The 25,724-nt window shown below is 39.9% G+C and overlaps 1 protein-coding gene and 2 long non-coding RNA genes across 13 annotated transcripts in view; 1 reads left to right on the top strand and 2 right to left on the bottom strand.

The window, feature by feature from the left end:
• Positions 1-25,724, bottom strand: part of SBF2 (SET binding factor 2) — a 528,961-nt gene that overhangs the window by 80,957 nt on the left and 422,280 nt on the right. The window lies entirely within an intron of this gene.
• Positions 4,880-25,452, bottom strand: LOC144334309 (uncharacterized). The gene is made up of 3 exons (XR_013404024.1): positions 25,399-25,452; positions 13,336-16,213; positions 4,880-5,105 (listed from the first exon to the last, which is right to left on the bottom strand). It is a non-coding gene; the product is annotated as an uncharacterized LOC144334309 (long non-coding RNA).
• Positions 8,437-16,491, top strand: LOC144334308 (uncharacterized). Its single transcript, XR_013404023.1, has 2 exons — positions 8,437-9,109; positions 13,159-16,491. It is a non-coding gene; the product is annotated as an uncharacterized LOC144334308 (long non-coding RNA).

Genomic DNA, 25,724 nt, shown 5'->3' with positions numbered 1-25,724 from the left:
TGCCATTCTCCTGCCTCAGCCTCCCGAGTAGCTGGGACTACAGGCGCCCGCCACCTCGCCCGGCTAGTTTTTTGTATTTTTTAGTAGAGACGGGGTTTCACTGTGTTAGCCAGGATGGTCTCGATCTCCTGACCTCGTGATCCACCCGTCTCGGCCTCCCAAAGTGCTGGGATTACAGGCTTGAGCCACCGTGCCTGGCCCACAAGCCTATTTTGAAACAGTTTTTTTATTTTTTTAGACAGGGTCTGGCTTTGTCACCCAGGCTGGAGTGCAGTGGCATGATCGTGGCTTACTGCAGCCTCAACTTCCCAGGCTCAAAAGATCCTCCCACCTCAGCCTCTCTAGTAGCTGTAGTAGCTGGGACTACAGGTGTGCACCACTATACCCAGCTGTTTTTTGTAGAAAAATTTGAAACTGGGAGGTGGAGGTTGCAGTGAGCTGAGATGGGGTTTTTGTAGAGATGGGGTTTCATCATATTTCCCAGGTTGGTCTTGAACTCCTGGGCTCAAGTGATCTACCTGCCTTGGGCTCCCAAAGTGCTAGGATTATAGATGTGAGCCACCATGACCAGCCTGAAAGAGATTTTAAAGGCACTAAACTCAAATGAGATAAAACTGTAATTCTCAACTGCCTTTACCATGAGTATACTAAGGGCAGTACCATTTCTTACAAATGCAGCATAACATAATCAACGGCGACTCTAAAAATGTTGAAGTCTTGAAATTATATTAATATAGATAAGCTCCAAAAAAACGAGCTTTAAACAAATCCTTATCAGATTCTCATAAAGCACTTTTAGGATAATCAACACACCAAAAAAGTTATTAATTAAACATCTTTTATTAAAACTTAACAGAGATGTACAGGAATCTGAGTGTATAATGAAGCCCCACCTTTCTTCAGCATTTTTCTCACTGATGGTGTATATTTGCTTTCCTTGGCACATGTGAGTTGACATTACAGGTTGAGTGTCCCTTATCTGAAATACTTGGGACCAGAACTGTTTCAGATTTTGGAATATCTGCATTATATTTACTGGATGAACATTCTAAATCTGAAAATCTAATATCTGAAATGCTCCAATGAACATTTCTTCTAAGTATCATGCCAGCCTGCTAGAAGTTTAGAATTTTGGAGCATTTTGGACTTTCTTTTTTCTTTTTGGAGACAGGGTCTCATTCTGTCACCCAGGCTGATGACAATCATAGATCATTGCAGCCTAGAACTGCTGGGCTCAAGGGATCCTCCCGCCTTAACCTCCTGAGTAGCTAGGACTACACGCATGTACTGCCATGCCTGGCTAATTTTAAAATTTTTTTTTTTTTTTTTTTTTTTTTGAGGCGGAGTCTCGCTCTGAGGCCAGGCACAGTGGCTCACGCCAGTAATCCAAGCACTTTGGGAGGCTGAGACAGGCAGATCACTGAAGGTTGGGAGTTTGAGACCAGCCTGGCCAATACGGTGAAACCCCATCTCTACTAAAAATATAAAAATTAGCTGGGTGTGGTGGCGGGCACCTGTAATCCCAGCTACTTGGGAGACTGAGGCAGGAGAGACACTTGAATCTGGGAGGCGGAGGCTGCAGCGAGCTGAGATCGTGCCACTGTACTCCAGCCTGGGCAACGGAGCGAGACTCCATCTCAAAAAAAAAAAAAAAAAAGAAAAAGTTTCTTGAGACAGGTTTTCACTATGTTGCCCAGGCTGGTCTTGAACTCCTGGCCTCATGCAATCCCCCTACCTCGGCCTTCCAAAGTGCTGGGATAGGATTAGGCCACCAAGTGTGGCCCAAATTTTTGAATTAGAGATACTCAACCTGTATCTTCATGTTTATTCACAAACTAAAAGTTGAATATGCAAAAACTAATCTAAGTAATTTGAACAAAAGGGGGACTATATATGTCCCAAGGAAGAAAAATGGTGCAAGACAGAGTGACAGTGGCCCAAAGGGGCCCACAGCCTGCTTACTAGGTGAGAATCACAGCAGGGTAAAGTGACTATAGTACAAACACTTGGTGGCAAGACAGACACAAATGGCTATGGCATCTGTGATAGTGGCAGTAGTCTTAGTAAACAGAGAAAATAAGTGCCTGTAGATAAAACAATTTCCTGATATGTGCATTAGAAATCATTAACCTCCAAATACTTAAAATATTATTCTTTTTCTAGACATGCAATTTGCCTTCTTTCTTTGTGGTTTCTTGCTTTGTCTGGTCAACCACAAGCAAGGAGCCCTGTGTGCCTCAGTGAGGATGGGCAGGGCCATTTCACTGATGGGTGTTCTCAGGACCAGCAGAGGGCAGTATCACTTTATTCTGCCTAGACGCTATCATGGCTTGATCTACAAATTGCAAAAATGGAACTTTGCAGTCAGCTTGGGATAGAAAGTGGGTGGTAAGGTAAATATTTCAGGTGTTCACTGTGCATTTGAGAGAATCTATAAAGAAAAAGAACTGTTCAGGGTCATATGGCAAGGTCATATGGCAAGATGAGTAGAACAGATGGGAACAGAAATAAAGCTTTCCATTACTCTATGTTGTCTCTGTAAGATACAAAATTAAGATATTTTACAAACAAACCTGTAATATAATTATGTAGAAAAAGATGTAATGAGACTTTAGGGTTTCAAATTCAGTATAACCTGGGACAGTAGCAGTAGTTTTAGTAAACAGAGAAAATAAGCATCTACGGATAAAACTATCTTCTGATTGTAATAATTTATTTTTAAAAATTTTCTTTATTATTTTGTATTTAATTTTTTTATTCTAATAATTTCCCTGGTTTGAAGAAAAAACTTTCCCAAGACAAGATGGTTTTACAAATTGGTCTGTACACTAGCATCATAATCTTTTAACACTGCACAAAGATGAGATTTAACTCATACTGAGGGTGTGAGAGCGGTGGTGCTGGTTGGGAATGCTTTTGCCAAATCACATCTCTCATTCTCTTCAATTCTGGCAACAATATTTATATTTCATAATAATTTTTATGATTCTGTCCTAAGGAAACAAGTGATATTGTGCCATGCAATTTTATGAGATGTTTAAGAATGCGTTGACTTTCTTCTTTATCTAGAAAAAATAGCCCTTGAATATACCAGATTAAGCAATGCCATTCATTTTCCACAAAGCTTTCAAAGGAAACCCAGCATGGGACAGGATATGAAGAATAAACTCATGGGGCTCACCTACCAGCAGGCCAGTTTGAAATCCAAATAAAGGACGTAAATCATCTGAGAGATGAGATGGTCCAGGGAAAGGTTAAGATATCAGCATGAGGGGCCTGTCAAAGGCCTGTCTGGCTAGATATGTTTGTTCCCCAAGCTCAAGGCTCTAGTTTGGGATCTCAGGGAAAACCAGATTTCAGGAAAGAAGGCTAGCTGGCAGGACTTATCCATAAACATGTAATGGTCTTAAAGAATAATGCAGAGATTCATTGTTTAAATTGCTGGTGATTTCCTATCTAGTTCTGGTCCCTGGAATGTAAGTGTACCTAACTAACCGCACAATTCAAGGATGGTGCTAGCAAGTCCTCCTGTGATTCTGCTCTGGTCTCACCAAGTCCAGATAATAAATCCCTTTAATAATTAATTTTAGAGCATTTTCTGATGAAATTGGGAGTCTTTCTTTTGCTTAGTCTTGAGAGACAAACAAAAGGAAGATAGGAATAGGAAAAATATGTATCCAAAACCTGGCTTTATCACATCTTAAACATATTTGCTTTGTCCCTCCCCCCCTTTTTTTTTTAAAGAAAGGACATACAATACATACAAGTCCACTGTATACCTCTCCTGATTCTATTTCTCTCCTATCCTAGAGGTGACCATTATCATGAATTAGGTATTATCATTCCCATTTTGTTTTTTACCTGTGTATGTCCATAAAGAATATATCAGTTATATTGCAGGTTTTATTCTATCCCTTATTGATGCTTTTCATGTATATAACTCATACTTCATCTATTTATGTGATATCTAACAAAACTATATAATTAATTGGGACAAAACACAACTGGCTTTTGTAAACATACAACTCAGCAGGAGCAGAAAGAGAATGGCCTATAAGCAATGAGTATTTAGAATATTATGTTCATTAGTTAGTGGGATTTACAGAATAGTGAGTAATCCATTTAGTTAAATGGGGTGACTAAAAGCGTATTCCACATTTTTTCCTGTTTTACTACCTGATACTCAGAGATTGAACAGTACAAGTATCCTTAAACTCAGAATAGTCTATACCCCTTCTGGATTGCTCCGAAGATCGAGGCATACAATTTCTGCATGAGAGGCATATTCATCCACCAGCATTGTCCAGTATTCACTTGATGTGCCAGGTTCTATAAATGTCAGTAGTTGGGATGATAGGATTAAAGTCCTTTTTTTTCAAGACATAGTCTCGTCTTGTGACCCAGGCTGGAGTGCAGTGGCACAAACGAGGCTCACTGCAGTCTTAACCTCCTGGGCTCAAGCAATCCTTTTGCCTCAGCCTCCCATGTAACTGGGACCACAGGCGTACACCACCATGCCTGGCTAACTTCTGTATTATTTGTAGAGATGGGGTCTCACTTTGTTGCCTAGGCTGGTATCAAACTCCTGGGCTCAAGTGATCCTCCCGCTTTGGCCACCCAAAGTTCTAGGATTAAAGCCATGAGCCACCAGGCCCAGCTGAACTCCAGTTTTAAACCACTTAGGCTTCTAATGATTCTGTGTCTTAATTTGTTTAGTAAATATCAAGAGTTCAGAGGATAAATCAATTTCTTTCCTTTGTGGTCCAGAAATTTGTAGACATCAAATGCAAGACAGTTGTCAAGTCCTTTGCCTGGGTTTGGTGGTCTCAAAAATATAAGATACGATCTAAATTCTCCTAATCCTCTTATTTTTGGCCGGTTTTAATTTTTTTTTTTTTTTTTTTTTGAGACAGGGTCTCATCTGTTGCCCAGACTACGGTGCAGTTGGCATGATCTTGGTTCACTGCAGTCTGAACCTCTGGGGCTCAAGTGATCCTCCCACCTCACCCTCCTGAGTAACTGAGACTAGAGGTATGCATTACCATGCCTGGCTAATTATTAAACAAAATTTTTGTAGAGATGGGGGTCTCACTATGATGCCTAGGCTGGACAATTTTATACAAGTAGTACAATGTTGTGTTTCATTCTGCAACTTGGTTTTTCATGCAGTATGTTGTTAGATTTATTCAGGTAATGAGAATTATCTGACAACTAAAAATATCTCTGTAAAAAGTCTTTAAAATAAGAAAAAATTATTATAACCAACCTATTCTGAGTATAATACATTTTCAGTATAAATATTTATCAATTCAGTTAATCCTCACTACAATCTTATGACCCGCTGAGATAGGTACCATTATTTCCCCTGTTTAAAAATGAGGAAATAGCCAGGCTCGGTGGCTTATGCCTGTAATTCTAGCACTTTGGAAGGCTGAGGCACGTGGATCACCTGAGGTCAGGAGTACAAGACCAGCCTGGTCACCATTGTGAAACCCTATCTCTACTAAAAATACAAAAATTAGCTGGGCGTGGTGGCATATGCCTGTAATCCCAGCTACTTGGGAGGCTGAGGCAGGAGAATTGCTTGAACCTGGGAGGCAGAGGTTGCAATGAGCCAAGGTCGTGCCATTGCACTCCAGCCTGGATGACAGAGCAAAACTGTTTCAAAAAAAAACCAAAAAAGTCGGGGGGGGATTGAGGCAAAAAGAAGTGACTCGTTCAAGGGAACACTGATAGGGAGTGACAGGCCAGAGATGGGATTTGAACCCAGCCAGTTTGGCTTATAGAGTCTTGTTTTTCAACTACTGCACAATTTAACTATTGTATGGAATTCCATGGTATGAATATACAGCGTTGTCTTGTTTCTGTTAATAGACAGTTGTATTATTTCCAACTGTTTGCTATTATAAACAATGATGCATAAATATCATCATATATTTCAACTGCCAACTATTGATTATTGGTTTCAGCACCATTTAGTAGGGCCTGGAAGTACTTGACACGGGTCCCAGTAAATGTGGTAATTCTCATTGTTATCTATACCAATAAGCATTTTGGGGTTATTGCATATTGGTTATTTTTCTAATAAGAAATCATTTCATGTAGGTATTTTGCAAATCCACTATTTTAAAAAATTAACAGTAATTCTTTAATATCAGGAAGTCCTAGCCAAACAATCTTAAAATTCATATGGAATCACATAAGAAAGACCCTGAATAGCCAAAGCAATCCTGAGGAAAAAAAAAAACAAAGCTGTAAGCATCCCACTATCTGACTTCAAAATATTCTATAAGGCTGTATTAGCCAAAACAGCATGGTACTGCCATAAAAACAGACTCATTGACTAAAAAAGCAGAATAGAGAACCCATAAATAAATCTATGTATGCATAGCCAACTGATTTTCCACAAGGGTGCCAAGAACAGATACTGGGGAAATAACAATCTCTTCAATAAATGGTGTTGGGAAAACTGGATATCCATACGTAGGAAAATGAGACTAGACCTCCATCTCTCACCTTATACAAAAATCAAATCAAAATGAATTAAAGACTTCAATGTAAGACCTGAAACTATGAAACTACTGGAAGAAAATATTGGGGAAATGCTGCAGGACATTGGTCTGGGCAAAGATTTCTTGGGCAAGACCTCAAAAGCACAGGCAACAAAGAGCAAAAATAGACAAATGGGATTATATCAAGTTAAAAAGCCTCTGCACAGCAAAGGAAACAATCAGCAAACTAATGAAACAACGTACAAAATGGGAGAAAATATTTACAAACTATCCATCCAACAAGGGATTAATAACCAGAGTATATAAGGAATGCAAGCAACTCAAAAGCAAAAAACTGACTAAAAAAATGGGCAAATGATTGAGCAGACATTTCTTAAAAGAAGACATAAAAATGGTCGACAGGCATATTTAAAAATGCTCACCATCAGGCCAGGCGCTGTGGCTCACGCCTGTAATCCCAGCACTTTGGGAGGCCGAGACGGGTGGATCACGAGGTCAGGAGATTGAGACCATCCTGGCTAACACAGTGAAACCCCATCTCTACTAAAAATACAAAAAATTAGCCGGGCGTGGTGGCGGGCGTCTGTAGTCCCAGCTACTCGGGAGGCTGAGGCAGGGGAATGGCGTGAACCCAGGAGGCGGAGCTTGCAGTGAGCCCAGATCGCTCCACTGCACTCCAGCCTGGGCGACAGAGCGAGATTCTGTCTCAAAAAAAAAAAAAAAAAAAAAAAAAAAAAAAAAAAAAAAAAAAAAAACTGAAAAAAAAAAAAAAAAATAACAGTAGATCTACCATACCACTGCTGGATATATATCCAAAAGGAAGAAAACTAGTATATCAAAGAGATTACATTTATTATAGCAGTATTCACAAGGGCCACGATATGGAATAAGCCTAAGTGTACAACAACAGATGAATGGATAAAGGAAACATGGTATATATACATAGTGGAATAATATTCAGCCATAAAAAAGAATGAAATCCTGTCATTTGCAGCAACATGGATGGAACTGGAAGTCATTATGTTAAATGAAATAAGCCAGGCACAGGATAAATATCACATTTTCATGCATATGTGGGAGCAAAAAACGTTCATCTAATGGAAGTAGAGAGTAGAATGATGGTTCCAAGAAGCTGGGAAGGGCTACTGGGGAGGGGGGAATAAATACATTTAGAAGGATAAGTTCTAGTGTTTGAAAGCACAGTAGGTGATTACAGTTAACAATAATTTATTGTATATTTCAGAAAAGCTAGATTTGAAATGTTCCCAACACAAAGAAATGACAAACGTTTGAGGTGATGGATATTCTAGTTACCCTGATTTGACCGTTACACACTGTATACATGTATTGAAATATCCTTGTACCTCATAAAAATGTATAGTTATGTATTAATAAAAATTCTTTAATATCAAATATCTAGTCATTGTTCAAATTTACAATTGTTAAATGTAAAAAAGTTTGTTTTTCTGCTATTTTTACCATCAGTTTGCTTAACTCAAGTAGGAATTAAGGTCAAATAATTATATATTACCATTAGTCTGCATATTGCTAGCATCGATTTTATTCTAGTTTCTTTTTCCACTTGCAATTTATTTGTTGAAAAAACTGGATCATTTGTCCCATAAAGTTTCCATCAGTCTGACTGCATCCCAGTGGTGACATCTGACACATTTCTTTTGTCCTCTGTGTTTTCCTACAAATCAGTAGTTGAATCTAGAGGCTTATCAGATTCAGGCTTGTTTGGCAAGAATACTTCAGACAGTACTACCCCGAGGCGTAGCACTCACGGGGCACATCTGTTTGTCTCTCCTTTTGTTATGTTAGACGATGTTGATTGTCAATGCCCAGATTTGTTAATAATTAGAAGTGGTAAAATTGTGATATTCTAATTCTAGCATTACTTCCTCACTCACTAGTTAGAGTACTTCTTTTTTTTTTTTTTTGAGATGGAGTCTTGCTCTGTTGCCCAGACTGGAGTATAATGGCATGATCTCAGCTCACTGCAACCTCTACCTCCTGGGTTCAAGCAATTCTCTGCCTCAGCCTCCCAAGTATCTAAGATTACAGGTGCCTGCCACCACGCCCGGCTAATTCTTTTATGTAGTTTTTGTAGAGATGGGGTTTCACCATGTTGGCCAGGCTAGTCTTGAACTCCTGACCTTGTGATCCGCCCACCTCGGCCTCCCAAAGTGTTGGGATTATAGACATGAGCCACCGCGCCCGGCCTAGAGTACTTCCATAAAAGAAAGTTTCCCTTATCAACTGTTGGTGAACCACAGGCATAGTCTGTATTAGAAAAGCAGGATAAATATTTGATTCAATCCCTTTGTTTAACAATTTTAAAAACAGTAAGTTGTTTTTCTAGTGTCTACCACAGGTAACCAATTAGTTCGGTTTTTAAAAATTAATATCTTTATCAACTCATAAATTTTAAAACATATTTGGTTCACCATTAAATTATCATTAAATCTAAGTTTAGAAACAAACCCTCCCAAAAAATCTATCCATAAGCATTCACTGAAAATTTGTTCTGTTTTTGTTTTTGTTTTTTGTTTTTGGAGACAGTCTTGCTCAATTACCCAGGCTGGAGTGCAGTGGTGCGATGGCAGCTCACTGCAACCTCCGCTTCCTGGGTTCAAGTGGTTCTTGTGCCTCAGCCTCCTGAGTAGCTGGGATTACGGGTGCATGCCACCATGCCTGGCTAATTTTTGTATTTTTAGTAGAGACAGGGTTTTGCCATGTTGGCCAGGCTAGTCATGGTTCAACATATGCAGATCAGTAAATTTGATTTATCACATAAACAGAACTAAAGACAAAAACCACAAGATTATCTCAATAGATGCAGAAAAGGCCTTTGATAAAATTCAATATCCCTTCATGTTAAAAACTGTCAATAAACTAGGTATTGAAAGAATATACCTCATAATAATGAGAGCTATATATAACAAAGCCACAGCCAATATTATACTGAATAGGCAAAAACTGGAAGCATTCCCTTTGAAAACCAGAACAAGACGATAGTCTGATTTCCCTCTTCCCCCAAAAGGCAAGCACAAGGAGCGGCAGGACGAGCATGGCTACATCTCCCGGTGCTTCACGCGGAAATACACGCTGCCCTCCGGTGTGGACCCCACCCAGGTCTCCTCCTCCCTGTCCCCTGAGGGCACACTGACCATGGAAGCCCCCATGCCCAAGCTAGCCACACAGTCCAACGAGATCACCATCCCGGTCACCTTCGAGTCGCGGGCCCAGCTTGGGGGCCCAGAAGCTGCAAAATCCGACGAGACTGCCGCTAAGTAAAGCCTTAGCCCGGATGCCCACCCCTGCTGCCGCCACTGGCTGCGCCCCCCCACCCTCAACCTGTGTGTTCTTTTGATACGTTTATCTTGTTTTTCCTCAAATAAAGTTCCAAGTAACAACAACAAAAAAAGAAAACCAGAACAAGACAAAGATGCCCTCTCTCACAACTCCTATTCAACATAGTATTGAAAGTTCTGGCCCAGGGAAACCAGGCAAGAGAAAGAAATAAAGTGTATTCAAACAGAAAGACAGGAAGTCAAATTATCTTTGTTTGCCAATGGCATGGTCCTATATCTAGAAAACCCCACTGTCTCAGCCCAAAAGCTTCTTAAGCTGATAAGCAACTTCAGTGAAGTCAGCATACAAAATCAATGTGCAAAAATCAGTAGCATTCCTATATACCAACAACAGGCAAGCAGAGAGACAAATCATGAATGAACTCCCATTCACAATTGCTAGAAAAACAGTAAAACACCTAGGAATAAAGCTAACAAGGCAAGGGAAGGACCTCTTCAAAGAAAACTACAAACCACAGCTCAAAAAAATCAGAGAGGACACAAACAAATGGAAAAACATTCCATGCTCATGTATTTGAAGAATCAATATTGTGAAAATGGCCATACTGCCCAAAGTAATTTATAGATTCAATGTTATATCCATTAAACTACCATTGACATTCTTCACAGATTTAGAAAAAAAAAACTGTATTAAAATTCACATGGAACCAAAAGAGCCTGAATAGCCAAGAAAATACTAAGCAAAAAAGAACAAAGATGGAGGCATCATGCTACCTGACTTCAGACTATACTAGAAGGCTACAGGAACCCAAGAAGCATGGGATTGGTACAAAAACAAATACATAGACCAGTGAGAATACAGAACTCAGAAATAAGACCGCACACCTACAACCATCTGATCGTTGACAAACCTGACAGAACAAGCACTGGGGAAAGAATTCCCAATTAATAAATGGTGCTAGGAGAACTGGATAGCTATATTGAAGAAAATTGAAACTGGACCTCTTCCTTACACCTTATACAAAAATTTACCTGGCCAGGCACAGTGGCTCACGCCTGTAATCCCAGCACTTTGGGAGGCCGAGGTGGGGGGATCATGAGGTCAGGAGATCGAGACTACCCTGGCCAACATGGTGAAACCCCATTTCTACTAAAAATACAAAAACTAGCTGGGCATGGTGACGCACGTCTGTAGTCCCAGCTACTTGGGAGGCTGAGGCAGGAGAATGGCGTGAATCTGGGAGGCAGAGCTTGCAGTTAGCCGAGATCAGACAGAGCAAGACTCCATCTCAAAAAAAAAAGAAAAAAAAAAAAAAAACTCAGGATGGATAAAAGACTTAAATGTAAAATGCGAAACTATCAAAAACCCTAGAAGAAAATCTAGGCAATACTTTTCAGGATATAGGCATGGGCAAAGATTTCATAATGAAAACGCCAAAAGCAATTGCCACAAAAGCAAAAACTGACAAATGGGATCTAATTAAACTAAAGAGCTTCTGCACAGCAAAAAAACTATCATCAGAGGGAATAGACAACCTACAGAATGGGAGAAAATTTTTGCAATCTATCCATCTGATGAAGGTCTAATATCCAGAGTCTACAAGGAACTTAAGTAAATTTACAAGAAAAAAAGACCACATTAAAAAGTAGGCAAAGGACATGAACAGACACTTCTCAAAATAAGACATACATGTGGCCAACAAACATATAAAGAAAAGCTCACCATCACTGATTAGAGAAATGATAATCAAACCTACAATAAGGTAACACCTCACGCCAAACATGATGATGATGATGATTATTATTATTATTTTGAGACGGAGTCTCGCTCTGTCACCCAGGCTGGAGTGCATTGGCGCGATCTCGGCTCACTGTAAACTCCGCCTCCCGCGTTCATGCCATTCTCCTGCCTCAGCCTCCCGAGTAGCTGGGACTACAGGTGCCCGCCACCTCGCCCAGCTAATTTTTTGTATTTTTAATAGAGATGGGGTTTCACCGTGTTAGCCAGGATGGTGTTGATCTCCGGACCTCGTGAACCACCCGCCTTGGCCTCCCAAAGTGCTGGGATTACAGGTGTAAGCCACCACGCCCGGCCAGGGTGACAATTATTAAAGTAAAAAAACAGATGCTGGTGAGGTTGCACAGTAAAGGAACACTTTTACACTGTTGGGGGGAGTGTAAATTAGTTCAACCCTTGTGGAAGACAGTGTGGTGATTCCTCAAAGATCTAAAGGCAGAAATACCATTTGTCCCAGCAATTCCATTACTGGGTACACACCCAAACGTAAATCATTATATTATAAAGAAACATGCATGCATATGTTCATTGCAGCACTATTAACAATAGTAAAGACATGGAATCAACCCAAATACTCATCAATGACAGACTCAATAAAGTAATTGTGGTATATATACACCATGGAAACTATGCAGACATAAAAAGGAATGAGATGATAATCTTTGCAGGGACATGGATGGAGTTGGAAGCTATTATCCTCAGCAAACTACCACAGGAACAGTAAACCTAACACTGCATGTTCTTACTTATAGGCAGGAGCTGAATGATGAGAACACACGGATACATAGGGAAGAACAACACACACTGGGGCCTGTCAGAGGTGGGTGAGAGGAGGGAGAGCATCAGGAAGAATAGCTAATGGATGCTGGGCTTAATACCTAGGTGGTGGCATGATCTGTGCAGCAAACTACCATGGCACACATTTACCTATGTAACAAACCTGCACATCCTGCGTGTACCCCTGAACTTAAAATAAAGGTTGAGGCCGGGCATGGTGTTTCACGCCTGTAATCCCAGCACTTTGGGAGGCCGAGGCAAGTGGATCCCTTGAGATCAGGAGTTCGAGTAAATAATAATAATAATAAATGCTAAGCCAAATAACCTAAAGAAACTGCTGAAGAGTTCAACATAGTTGTGTCTGAAAAGCACATCATAAAAGAAGAATAGGGACCTCTGTTTTTGTAATAAACTGTAATCTTTATATTTCTGAAATGTATGCATATATGCCACAGATCATGAGGTCAGGAGATTGAGACCATCCTGGCTAACACGGTGAAACCCCGTCTCTGCTAAAAATACAAAAAATTAGCCGGGCACGGTGGCACACGCCTGTAGTCCCAGCTAGGCAGGAGGCTGAGGCAGGAGAATCGCTTGAACCCCGGAGGTGGAGGTTGCAGTGAGCCGAGATCGCACCACTGCACTCCAGCCTGGGCGACAGAGTGAGCCTCCATCTCAAAACAAAAAAAAAAATTACTAAAAAATGCTCTATGTAGTTCGTCACAAAGGTTTAAAGTGATATGGATTAGTGCAGCGTAAAAATATTGGTTCACAACAACAAGTGTTGGTTATAGTCATTCACCACAGTCTGACAGTGCAAAAGAAACATGGACACAAAGCTGAAAAGATTATGGTGTATAGTGCTAACTTCATTTCAGGGCAGCTCTACCACATGAACACAAGAAGATCCACCAATATGTATTTAGAAAACAGAAGCAGCAGCCAGGGGCTCAAGGGATAGTGGGGGCAGCAGCATAGTTGCACAAGGTCATGGTACAACAGCAGAAAACTCACATAGGCAGTCATAGATAACTGGAAAATAGAAGCAACTGCCTAGGTAGAGGAACAGTGAGCAGTTTTAGGGATCTGCATGGGCAGTGAGGTGGCATATACCTAGAAAGCTGGCTATCATTTAGCTCCAAAGATCTTTCATTTAGTAGGTCAGCACTATATTAGGATTTAAAGAAAAGACAAAGGTAAGTCCCTTGAAAGAGTATGTTTCTTTCCTTGTATGACTGAACTTTAGAGTTTAAATCCTCTCATTATATCCGGATAATGTTATTACTATCTTAGAGACTACTCTAATGACAAAGAGAATCTAGAAGCAAAACACAATTAGGAAGCTCTCATTCTAAGTGATTTTTAACTTGAATTTTTATTGCCAAGTACATAATAGTGAATCTAAGTAAAAACTTATTCCTTATACTATTTTCTACTTACTAGATGAAGGCAGAAATCACAGTACTATTGAATTACAGTTTTATACTACATCTCTTCTTTCCTTAGTTTCTGTCTACTCAACTTTTCCAGAGACCCCTAAAAAAATTATCAGAGATACAAAAAGCAAAGTCTTAAAAAGCATTTCCTATAAACAAGAAAATCAGTATCTTTTAGGGGCTCAATTTTTCAAATTTCACTGACATTTTGACAAAAAAACTTAAGACTCTTGTCAATGACCAAACAAAGACTCAAATTGTAGGTTGCCTCCATGATACAGTCAACCATGGGTGCATTTAAACTGTAACTGTTACTTCAGTGCTTATACTTTCTAACGGTTTTATTTTGATGCTGTGGTCTTCTGAGAATGAGTGACAGCCAGCCAGTGTGATTCACTGAGGTCGTGTCTACACAAAGTGGAGGCTACAAAGCAGTAAATATGGGGTTGGGCCTTGAAGAGGCTCTGACTTACAGAATATTATCGGATGAGTCACCTAAGCTCCTAGCTTAAGTTTATTATTAAAATAACACCTCTTGACTTGCACGTACATCTGCTAAAAGTAGACTAACCAATCAACCTTGATGAGCCAATAGTATAAAAAGTTAAAATATTACATGAAGATAAAGAAGGAGACCAACCTATTACTGGAAGAAAAACTTAGCATTGTAAGCTGATTATAAGAACATTTATTTATTGAGGAGAAATATGCCTCTGTTTCTGAGGAAAACAGCTCTTCAACTTTAATTCTAGACGGTATTTATTTTGGAAAGATTCATTAACACTGAGCCTCTAGAATGACAGACAAGCTGTTTACCTATTGGCCATTTCCCAGGAAGAATTATCTATCAAATCATATAGACTGGGTCAAAGTTATCAAAGTAGTTGCATGGGTAAGCCAATAATTATGCCTAGAATTCTAGAAAATGAGTAAACAGCAGTAATTATCTAGCTAAAAATAACCAAGACGGGTCCAGTGCTAAGAATAAACAGCTATAAAGTTACATTAAACTGTTCTAGGACTGAAGATGGTCTTCAAGCTCCAGAGGATCATTTCTCACTTCTAAGGCTTCTAGGAACACCATAAAATCCACCTTCCTCCTACCCACTAGCTCCTCTATTTACTAATGTGTAGAGGTTTGCTATTTATGTTTCATTTGCATAGTTTGAGGCCTACTTCCTAATACAAAGCAAATGTTACTATAGGCTTGAGGATACCTTTACCCAATTTCCATAACTGAATATGAAAGAAGGCTTTGGGATTAAGTTTCCGTAACAGGGGAGAAAGACCAGTTATGAGGGAAATGAAGTCAAAAGCAGGAGAAAATAACAGGGCCAGAGAAGTGGAAAAAAGAGTGTGGAACAAGGCAGGGGAAGCCATATATCTTCTCTATTTGCCTGGTCAATCCTCCCTGCGAGGTCCAGTTTGGGTACTTGAAATATGCTGAATAAGCTTCCCAATTCATGGAGGGGCTGGGCGGGGAGGGAATTGAAATTCAACTTAGGAAGCCAAAATAGATTTTTCTGCCTATTATCAAAAATTTGCAGAAGGTGCACATCTGCTGGTGTGAGACACAAACGTGAAAGTATGCAGGCACACCCAAACACATAACACTCAAACTTGAATCACTTACTTGTTATTCAGTATAGACTCACTGAGTTAGAACAAACCTCAGAGATTTTTTTTCAGTAATACATGGGAACGCCGAGATAAACAGAAGTAAAGAAACATAACAAAGGTCATACAGCTAGATAGAGCAGTGCTGAAGCTAGCATCAGATGTTTTATAAGGTATTAAACAATCTGGTCACATCCTCCCTTTCTCAACTTTCTGAATATTATTCACTTCTATAGGTGTATCCACAGGTGAACGAGCTGAAAGCTCTGTGTACTAAGTGCACTCTTTGCTTTCTCCCTGCCATGATATTGGTCAAGCTGTTTCATCTACTTGGAATCCCTCCTTCCAATCTCTAATGGTTCAAATCCATTCTTCAAGGGCCTATTCAGATGCTACTTCTTTCAAAATGCCCTCCCTGTTTGCTCCCTCTTTATTTACTACATGTTATAAACTGAATGTTTGTGTTTCCCTCAAATTCATATGTTGAAACCCTATCTCCAGTGTGGCCATATTTGTAGTAAGGAAGTAATTAAGGTTATATGAGCTCATAAGGGTGAGGCCCTGATCCAACAGGATTAGTATCCTGAGATAGAGAGCTTGGTCTTGCACACGCTCACGCGTTCTCTCTCTCTCCCTGCCACCCCACATTCTGAAGATGGTCGTGGGCCCCTGTAGTCCCAGCTACTCGGGAGGCTGACACAGGAGAATGGTGTTGAACCCGTGAGGTGGAGCTTGCAGTGAACCGAGATGGCGATACTGCACTCCAGCCTGGGCGACAGGGCAAGACTCTGTCTCAAAAAAAAAAAAAAAAAGAAACGCCACATGACATAGTGATAAGGCAGCCATCTGTAACCCAGAAAGAAAACCATTCCCGGAAAGTGAATTGGCTGGAACCTTGATCTTGAGAAAATAAATTTCTGTTGTTAAAACACCTACTCGGTGGTATTTCAATATGACAGCCTGAGCAGACTATGACACTATCTTATGTAGAACTTTGTTGTTGTTGTTGTTTTGAGGGGTAGTCTCGCTCTGTCACCCAGGCTGGAGTACAGTGGGGCGATCTCGGCTTACTGCAACCTCAGGCTCCTTGGTTCAAGCAATTCTCCTGCCTCAGCTTCCTAAGTAGCTGGGATTACAGGCGCCCACCACCATCCCCAGCTAAATTTTGTATTTTTAGTAGAGACACGGTTTCACCTTGTTGGCCAGGCTGGTCTCAAACTCCTGACCTCAAGCAATCCACCCACCTCGGCCTCCCAAAGTGCTGGGATTACAGGCGTGAGCCACCATGGCTGGCCTAGAACTTTGTTTATACTTCTTTAACAATTATTTCACTCTATTTTCTATTACATTTAGGACTATTTTTTGCTCTAAAATGTGCCGAAATGCTATGCTACAACCTTTCTTAGGCTTGATACAAGATAAAATAGTAGCCATAATAACAATATAAAGTATTAGTATTTCTACAACAACAAAGATGATCAAAGTAGAGTTTTTAAAAAATAAATAATACTCTACTGTTTTATAAGAAAATATATTATATGAAGTTCCTATGTTGTTCCTATTTTTGTATGCTCATTAAGAGATAATATTTTTAAAATGCCAACAATTAGGTTTTAAAAACTAAACACTAAACCATTAATTAAACCTAAATACTTTTTTTAAAATTATACTTTAAGTTCTAGGGTACATGTGCACAACGTGCAGGTTACATATGTATACATGTGCCATGTTGGTTTGCTGCACCCATCAACTCATCATTTACATTAGGTATTTCTCCTAATGCTATGCCTCCCCCAGCCCTTCACTCCACGACAGGCCCCGGTGTGAGATGTTCCCCTTCCTGTGTCCATGTGTTCTCATTGTTCAACTTCCACTTATGAGTAAGAACACGTGGTGTTTGGTTTCTGTCCTTGTGACAGTTTGCTGAGAATGATGGTTTCCAGCTTCATCCATGTCCCTGCAAAGGACATGAACTCATTCTTTTTTAAGGCTGTATAGTATTCCATGATGTATATGTGCCACATTTTCTTAATCCAATCTATCATTGATGGACATTTGGGTTGATTCCAAGTCTTTTCTATTGTGAATAGTGCCACAATAAACATGTGCGTGCATGTGTCTTTATAGCAGCATGATTTATAATCCTTTGGGTATATACCCAGTAATGGGATGGCTGGGTCAAGTCGTATTTCTAGTTCTAGATCCTTGAGGAATCGCCACACTGTCTTCCACAATGGTTGAACTAGTTTACATTCCCACCAACAGTGTAAAAGCGTTCCTATTTCTCCACATCCTCTTCAGCATCTGTTGTTTCCTGACTTTTTAATGATCACCATTCTAACTGGTGTGAGATGGTATCTCATTGTGGTTTGGATTTGCATTTCTCTGATGACCAGTGATGATGAGCAATTTTTCATGTATCTGTTGGCTGCATAAATGTCTTCTTTTAAGAAGTGTCTGTTCATATCCTTTGCCCACTTTTTGATGGGGTTGTTTTTTTCTTGTAAATTTGTTTAAGCTCTTTGTAGGTTCTGGATATTAGCCCTTTGTCAGATGGGTAGATTACAAAAATGTTCTCCCATTCTGTAGGTTGCCTGTTCACTCTGATGGTGGTTTCTTATCCTGTGCAGAAGCTTTTTAGTTTAATTAGATCCCATTTGTCTATTTTGGCTTTTGTTGCTGTTGCTTTTGGTGTTTTAGTAATGAAGTCCTTGCCCATGCCTATGGCCTGAATGGTATTGCCTAGGTTTTCTTCTAAGGTTTTTATGAATTAAACCTAAATAATTTTTTAAAATCTGTGTACATATAGTCTCTCTCTTAATAGCCTTTGAGGGCAGAGACCATGTCTTGCACATCTTGGCATCAATTCAAATGCTAGGTTAAAGCATCTTAAATATAGGTACTGGCGGTACATACAATGCTTGTTAAATTCCAAAAGGTTAATTACATATTTCCCAGAGGCTTGCTTCTAAGATTATAATTTTAATTCTAATTTTATTAGCTGGAAATGTCACCCAAGAGTATAATAAAACCAGCTAACTCCACAGTCATTCCAGATGGTTCTCTGACTTCTTCCAGGTAATCTCCTGCTATCAATACTGAAACATGCCTGTGACTGAGGGTTAATCCCATGTTTTCATCTCCCCAATACTTAAAACTCCCTCTGAAAGTGACCTCTCTTTATCTTTATGTCTCTCTTAACATGTAAAAATCTATCAGTGACAAAGAGGAACAACTGCAAAGCTGTAGAAATTAAAAACAGACCTTTTGAGTTAGGTACAAAATGTTTGCACTTTGGACATAAAGGGAATTGGCTGAGTTACTGAGTCAAGTATTTATTACAGCAACACATAACTGATTTTCTGCCATAATAATTTCTTCTGTAATTCAGCAGCTCCTCCACAAATCCTCATCAAATCTATGACTTCTCAAAAATGCTAACAACACTGGCTAATACAAAGGAAACGGTGCCACTGAAGCAAAATTAAACTAGAATAATAATCTGTTCATAAAGTTCTTTTTAGGGATACATAGTTATTAAAATCTTTGCTTTTGTTATTCACGAGTCATGAGTTTTGCATTTTCCATTCTTTTCTCAATTATGTTATTAGGCTGTATCTCACTAAAAGTATTCTAATTCCTATCTTCAGGCTACAGAGTCCTTGCCCTAAATGAAAATATTAGGGTCCACTAAAAACCAACATAATCAAGTATGCCCTGTGACTTCCAACCCCAAAGGTGGAGGATGCTGACATGCATCATCATGGGTTTTGCCATTTGCCACCTGGAGGACCTGGGCTAAGCTTGTTGAGCATAGGGACTGTGTCTGTTTTATTTGTCAATATATATCCAGTGACTGGTGAAGCAGACATTCAATTTATGGTTGAATTCATGTCTTGTCTTTCATTCAACAAATATTCGCTGTGCACTTACTATATACCAGGCACTATGTTAGGTGCTTTATGTGAATAATGAAAAAAATTCCATCTTTAGTTATCACCATCTTCGAGTAGAAAAATAAAAGTTCAGACAGTTAAACATTTGTTTAATAAAAGTTCAGACAGTTAAACACGCCTGGATGAGGCCAGGCGTGGTGGTTAGTGTCTGTAATCCCAGCACTTTGGGAGGCCAAGGCAGGCGGATCACTTGAGGTCAGGAGCTCAAGACTGGCCTGGCCAAAGTGGCAAAACTCCATCCTCACTAAAAATACAAAAATTGGCTGGGTGTAGTGGTGTGCACCGGTATTTCCAGCTACTCAGGAGGCTGAGGCAGGAGAATCGCTTGAACCTGGGATGCAGAGGTTGCAGTGAGCTGAGATCGTGCCACTGCACTCCAGTCTGGACAACGAGTGAGACTCTGTCTCAAAAAAAAAAAAAAAAAAAAAAAAAAAAATCTCAGGATGAGCCAAGATTCAAATCCAGATCTTTCTGGCCCCAGAGTTCAGGCCTTTTCCTTACAACTTTCCACACAACTACAATTCACAACCAGAAGCTAAAAGCTAGAGGTTGTGAAGCTCGCATGCTATTAACTACATCTGGCCGCATATGTGCTTTGTTTTGGCTGTCTAGGATTTTTGAAAAATGAAGTCAACATTTGAAAGTGAAGAGGTTTTACATACAATCTAAATTTCGCACTTCTTTTGAAAAGCCTAAAGATGTGATAGCAATGTTCCTACATCCCTGCGTGGCAGTTCTGAGCAGAGGCTGCCCCTTAGATGGGACATGTGCTCTTCATGTGGCCTGCTAACTCATTTGTCTTATTTGTTTGGCCCCTGTAGATTTGGTTTGTAACTGTTGCTACCTCTATGTGGATCTCTCTCTAAGTACCCTCATCAGCACTTGTCTGTTATATTAGCCTACTAAGTGGCCTCTGTTGCTCTAATCTCTCATCTTCCTATCTTCTACAATGCTCTAGTTTATTTCTGCAACAATCACGTCACTGCCCTACTCAAGAGTATTTTGTACTCCTTAGTGACCAGAGAATAATATTAGTCTAAACTCCTTAACATGACATTCTAGACATTCTGTGATTTGATTCCAAATTACTTTTCCTGTCATATTCTCCTTGTCTAATGACTGCATGGATTGCAGCTATCCTAGAAGGGGATGTCTAGCAGCCTGCTACAAAATTCTGCCCTGTCAGCATTTTAATCAATGACTTGGATTACAAGAAATATGATTTTCAAATTTAAGAAGAAGGAAAAGGAAACCTATAATTTATTTCTATCCAGCCTCAGAAATGCATGCCTTAATCCTTTTACTGCCCTCAGAAGACTTTGGCAAGTGCTTAACAAAAAGATCTGGAGTCAATGATGGTTTTAAGATTATATACAAGCCACTCACAGAGATACTAGTGCTCCTTTGCCTTTTTATAGCATAAAAAGGCATTTTTGGATATAGAATCTCATTTCTTCAAGTCCAACAACAAAAATAGCATGACATATAAAATATTTAAATGAACCAAATGAATGATTAAATAAGGTAAGATATGTATTTGGACAGAAAGCTCTTGGCACGGCACTAGTACCTAAGGCTAAATTATCCCCCAATGGTTGTTCCCCCAAACAATCATTTTATTACCTCTCACTAGTCTACTGATGGTTAAGGGAATAGGTTCTGAAATCAGACTGATGGTTAAGGGAATAGGTTCTGAAATCAGACTAATTCTCAAGGTTATGTTTGTGAAGATTAAGTCCTCACATGTGTGTATGTGAAGTGCTTAGAGTTCCAAAGATGTGTTTAGCACTCTGCTGGGGGCTGGGATGGTGATTCTAAAATGTACTATCACATATGAGGTTCAAAACATGGGGATGAAGCCAGTGAAACCGATAATACAGTTGTTTTAGAAAGAACGAGTAACTTTTAATTGTTACATGCATCTCATCTCTCATAACTACAGAGAGAGTTATGCTGTAAAAATTTAGTTTATTAATTCCAAATAAGGGGATACTGTCCAGATACTTTTCCCCTGCCTTAATCCTTCCAGAGGATTCAAATCTCACTCCTGTTGGACTGATTTCTCATGGTAACACTTTGGCATGGGGCACGCCCAGAGGTCACCTGCAAGGCACTTCCCAGAAGTCATGTCAGCTTCAGTTAGCTCTCTTGGATGGAAAAGAGAACAGATTTTAGCTGTGGCCAAGTAGAGTCTCTACAACTCTCCCCATCCCCCCAATTAAACAAAGTTGATTTTGTGAGGAAAGCAATAAAAGCCTGGGCAACATGGCAAAACCCCATCTCTAAAAAAAAAAAAAAAAAATGATAATAAGAAATAGGCTAGGCATGGTGGTGCACACCTGTAGTCCCAGCTACTCAAGAGGCTGAGGTGGGAGGATCCCTTGAGCCCAGAAGTTTGAGGCTGCAGTGAGCCATGATCATGCCACTGCACTTCAGCCTGGGTGACAGAGTGAGATCTTGTGTTTAAAAAAAGAAAAACAATAAAGCACAAATGTGTCGTTTTTCCACAGCTCTCCTTGTAACACCACAGATCTTTATACAACATAATGAGAAGTTATTAAACATGCAATTTGGAAACCAGTTACTTAGTAAAGAGACAAAAATTCCAGACCAATACAAACGTCACCTTGGCTTAAAAGACAGCAAAAATGCAAGCAGTCGCCAGACAACATTTCAGAAAAAGTATTCTAGGGCTTCCTTGGGTGAAAACAAACCTCTTCAAAATTTTTTAACCTTGAAAACTTTGAATTTTACTTTTGTTGTTTTTAGAAAATTTCCTATAAAATTCACAAGATTAGGATGAAGCCAGTAAAATTTTGATCGTTACCATGAGGAAGAATAATTGTTAATGGTGACACAATATCCTAAATCACAGAAGGTATACAATTGTATAACTTCAGCAGATATCTGTAATATGTAATTTTGTGTTGAACCACTGATTTGCACTTCCATACAGTTCTGTTTTTGTGAAACTTCTAATACAGTGCGTAAACATATCTTCTCTTGCACTAATCAATATTTCTTTTAAGCCATACTTCATTACAAACTTAATAAAGTATTATCTAATTCACATTGCTCTCTTGCCCAAGCATCTAAAATAGCTACCTATTAGCCTGGGCAACGTGGTGAAACCTGTCTCTACCAAAAATTCAAAAATCAGCCAGTTGTGGTGGCATACTCCTATAATTCCAGCTACTAGGGAAGCTGAGGTGGGAGGATTGCTTGAACTCGGGAGGCGGAGCTTGCAGTGAGCCGAGATCATGCCTCTGTACTCCAGTCTGGGCGACAGAGCGAGACTCCGTCTCAAAAAACACAAACAAAAACACACACAAGAAAAAGTTCCCTACTGATCACATATCTGGATTTTATAACCTAGCATCAAAGATCTACATAATAATAGCAATATTAGCTAAGATGTCAATAGCACTTACTATGTACCAGTATTTCTACCATCTATTGCTGTATGGGGGAAAAAAAAAACAGCCAAAACTTAGTGGCTTAAGAACAACCACTTTGTTTTTTTATTTTAAATTGATTTTAAAAATTTTATACCCAGGACATAGCAGAGGACTCCAGCTCTGTCCCCGCAAACAGCCATTTTATTACCTCTCACTAGTCTATGGATTGACTGATGGTTAAGGGAACAGGTTCTGAAATCAGACTAACTCTCAAGGTTATGATTGTGAGGATTAAGTCCTCACATGTGTGTATGCGAAGTGCTTAGTGAAGTGCTCAGTATAGCATCTGGTACCTAGGAAGTGTTCAGTCAATGCTAGGTATCATTATTATTATATTTTATGAGTTCTTTTTCCTCAACTCAATGATAATAAATCACAAGTTCCTCAAAGGCAGAGGCTAGATCTTCTATGTTGAGGTTCTTCATTTTGACTGCCAAAGGGTTCTGAACACAAGAGCTGAATAAACACTGTTGATTTGAATCATCAGGTGTGATAAATTAAAAATAAGTATCCCTCATTTTTCATTAAGCTTTTAGAACCCTAAACTTACAGAAACTTACAGACCTAAGTTATTTTTTGGAGGCTAGAATCTCCAAGTACTCTGCCATGCTAGCCTGGAGAGTACTGTCTTTATAACCAGTGTCTACTGGTGAAGTATGTCATTAAGCTGTACTAGATATCATCAGCATTTACATAGAAGTGAATGACAGACTCTTAGGGTTCTGAGATCCTTGAATACTTCTGGAATTTTTAAGACACTGATGGCTTTAGCCTCAAGGATTTTGTTTTCAACTACCCTTTGATGGGGGCTTTCCATCTGTTGTCTTTAAAAGCACTCCAGGGCCGGCGCAGTGGCTCATGCCTGTAATCCCAGCATTTTGGGAGGGTGAGACAGGTGGATCACAAGGTCAGGAGATCGAGACCACCCTGGCTAACACGGTGAAACCCCGTCTCTACTAAAAATACAAAAATTAGCTGGGCGCGGTGGCGGGCGCCTGTAGTCCCAGCTACACGGGAGGCTGAGCTTGCAGTGAGTGGAGACCACACCACTGCACTCCAGCCTGGGCGACAAAGCGAGACTCCATCTCAAAAAAAAAAAAAAAAAAAAAGGCACTCCAAGTGATTCTAATGTGCAGCAGAGTTAAGAGTCACGGGTCCAGGTCAAAGGATTAGAGCCCATATTGAGCAATAACGGATCTGAAATCAGGACACCTGGGCTCTTGTATTGAATATTAGATCATCAGTTCAATTTGAGAAACTGTTTTTGTGAAATGCTCTATGCTAGATGAAGAACGAGGAGCCAACATGAAGAAGAGGAGCCAATAATCCGGACCTTTAGTTTTTGAGTCTGATCATTTAGAGATGGGAGGGGGTTTCCTACTTTAAAAAAATGTGGTTTCAGCTTTTAAAAATGAAATCTTACATATAAGTTCAATATAAGTAAAAGAAACAAAAGGAGGCCAGGCGCGGTGGCTCAAGCCTGTAATCCCAGCACTTTGGGAGGCCGAGACAGGCGGATCACAAGGTCAGGAGATCGAGACCATCCTGGCTAACACGGTGAAACCCCGTCTCTACTAAAAAATACAAAAAAAAAACTAGCCGGGAGTGGTGGCGGGCACCTGTAGTCCCAGCTACTCGGGAGGCTGAGGCAGGAGAATGGCGTAAACCCGGGAGGCGGAGCTTGCAGTGAGCCAAGATCCGACCACTGTACTCCAGCCTGGGTGACAGCGCGAGACTCCGTCTCAGAAAAAAAAAAAAAAAAACAAAAAACAAAAGGAAAGTAGGTTGGCATTAGGAATTCCTACTATACTGTATTAGCTCCTCCCCCTGCTTTTCTCAACTGGAAGATGACTAACTGCATTTTCCTCCTATAGTTTTGGTGGTGTACTTTCTCCTTATCCTAAGGTTGCAAATTTCAGTTTTCCTGGAGCACAACGGAAGAGAAGTCAAGCATTTGCCACAGAGCTGTGGGTGCATAAAATACTCATGCTGAATGGAACCTTGGCTCAGAAGAGTCCCTATCTGCTCATCTTATGGGAGGCACTGTAGTTTGTGCCATTTCTGACTTTCTGCTTAGACTCTCCCCTGTGTTTTCTGGGCTAAATTAGCCACTCTTCTCCAATTGTTCCAAGTAATAGTCTGGGAAAGGAAAACCTAACAAAATAACTTAAATATTCAATCATGTAAACACATTCTCAACATTTCATGGAAACAATCTAAGGCAGTAAATTCATAAACCAAAGAAAGTTTTTTGGGACCTAGATATTCAAATAGTGTAATTATGGTCTGGCGTGGTGGCTCACGCCTGTAATCCCAGCACTTTGGGAGGCTGAGATGGACGGATCACTTGAGGTCAGGAGTTTGAGACTAGCCTGGCCAACATGGTAAAACCCCATCTCTACTAAAAATACAAAAATTAGCTGGGTGTGGTGGTAGGTGCCTGTAATCCCAGCTACTCAGGAAGCTGAGGCAGGAGAATCACTTGAACCCGGGAGATGGAGGTTGCAGTGAGCTGAGATTGCGCCACTGCACTCTGGCCTGGGAGATAGAGACTTTGCCTCCAAAAAAAAAAAAAAAAAAACCACACAAAAAATACCAGAGTAATTACTTCCCATTACTGAACATGATGCCAATACTCTTGAGTGGCTCATGATGAACTTTTCGTTGTATTATTTGAACATTTTAAAATATTATTGAAAATTTAACTCTATACTGTCTAATATTTTCTTCCAACCCTCATGTTGCCCACGAATAAAACTCTTTCAAGTCTAGGTCTGTATACTTCACAATCATTTTTTCTTCAAGTTTTATAAGACATAAGACAGTGGGTAGAAACAGTAGATATCTTACTGG

This window comes from Macaca mulatta, chromosome 14 (assembly GCF_049350105.2).
Source record: "Macaca mulatta isolate MMU2019108-1 chromosome 14, T2T-MMU8v2.0, whole genome shotgun sequence".
In the NCBI taxonomy this organism is placed as follows: domain Eukaryota; kingdom Metazoa; phylum Chordata; class Mammalia; order Primates; family Cercopithecidae; genus Macaca; species Macaca mulatta.
The sequence above is the reverse complement of the archived record's forward strand: the minus strand, read 5'-3'. Positions and strand labels throughout refer to the sequence as shown.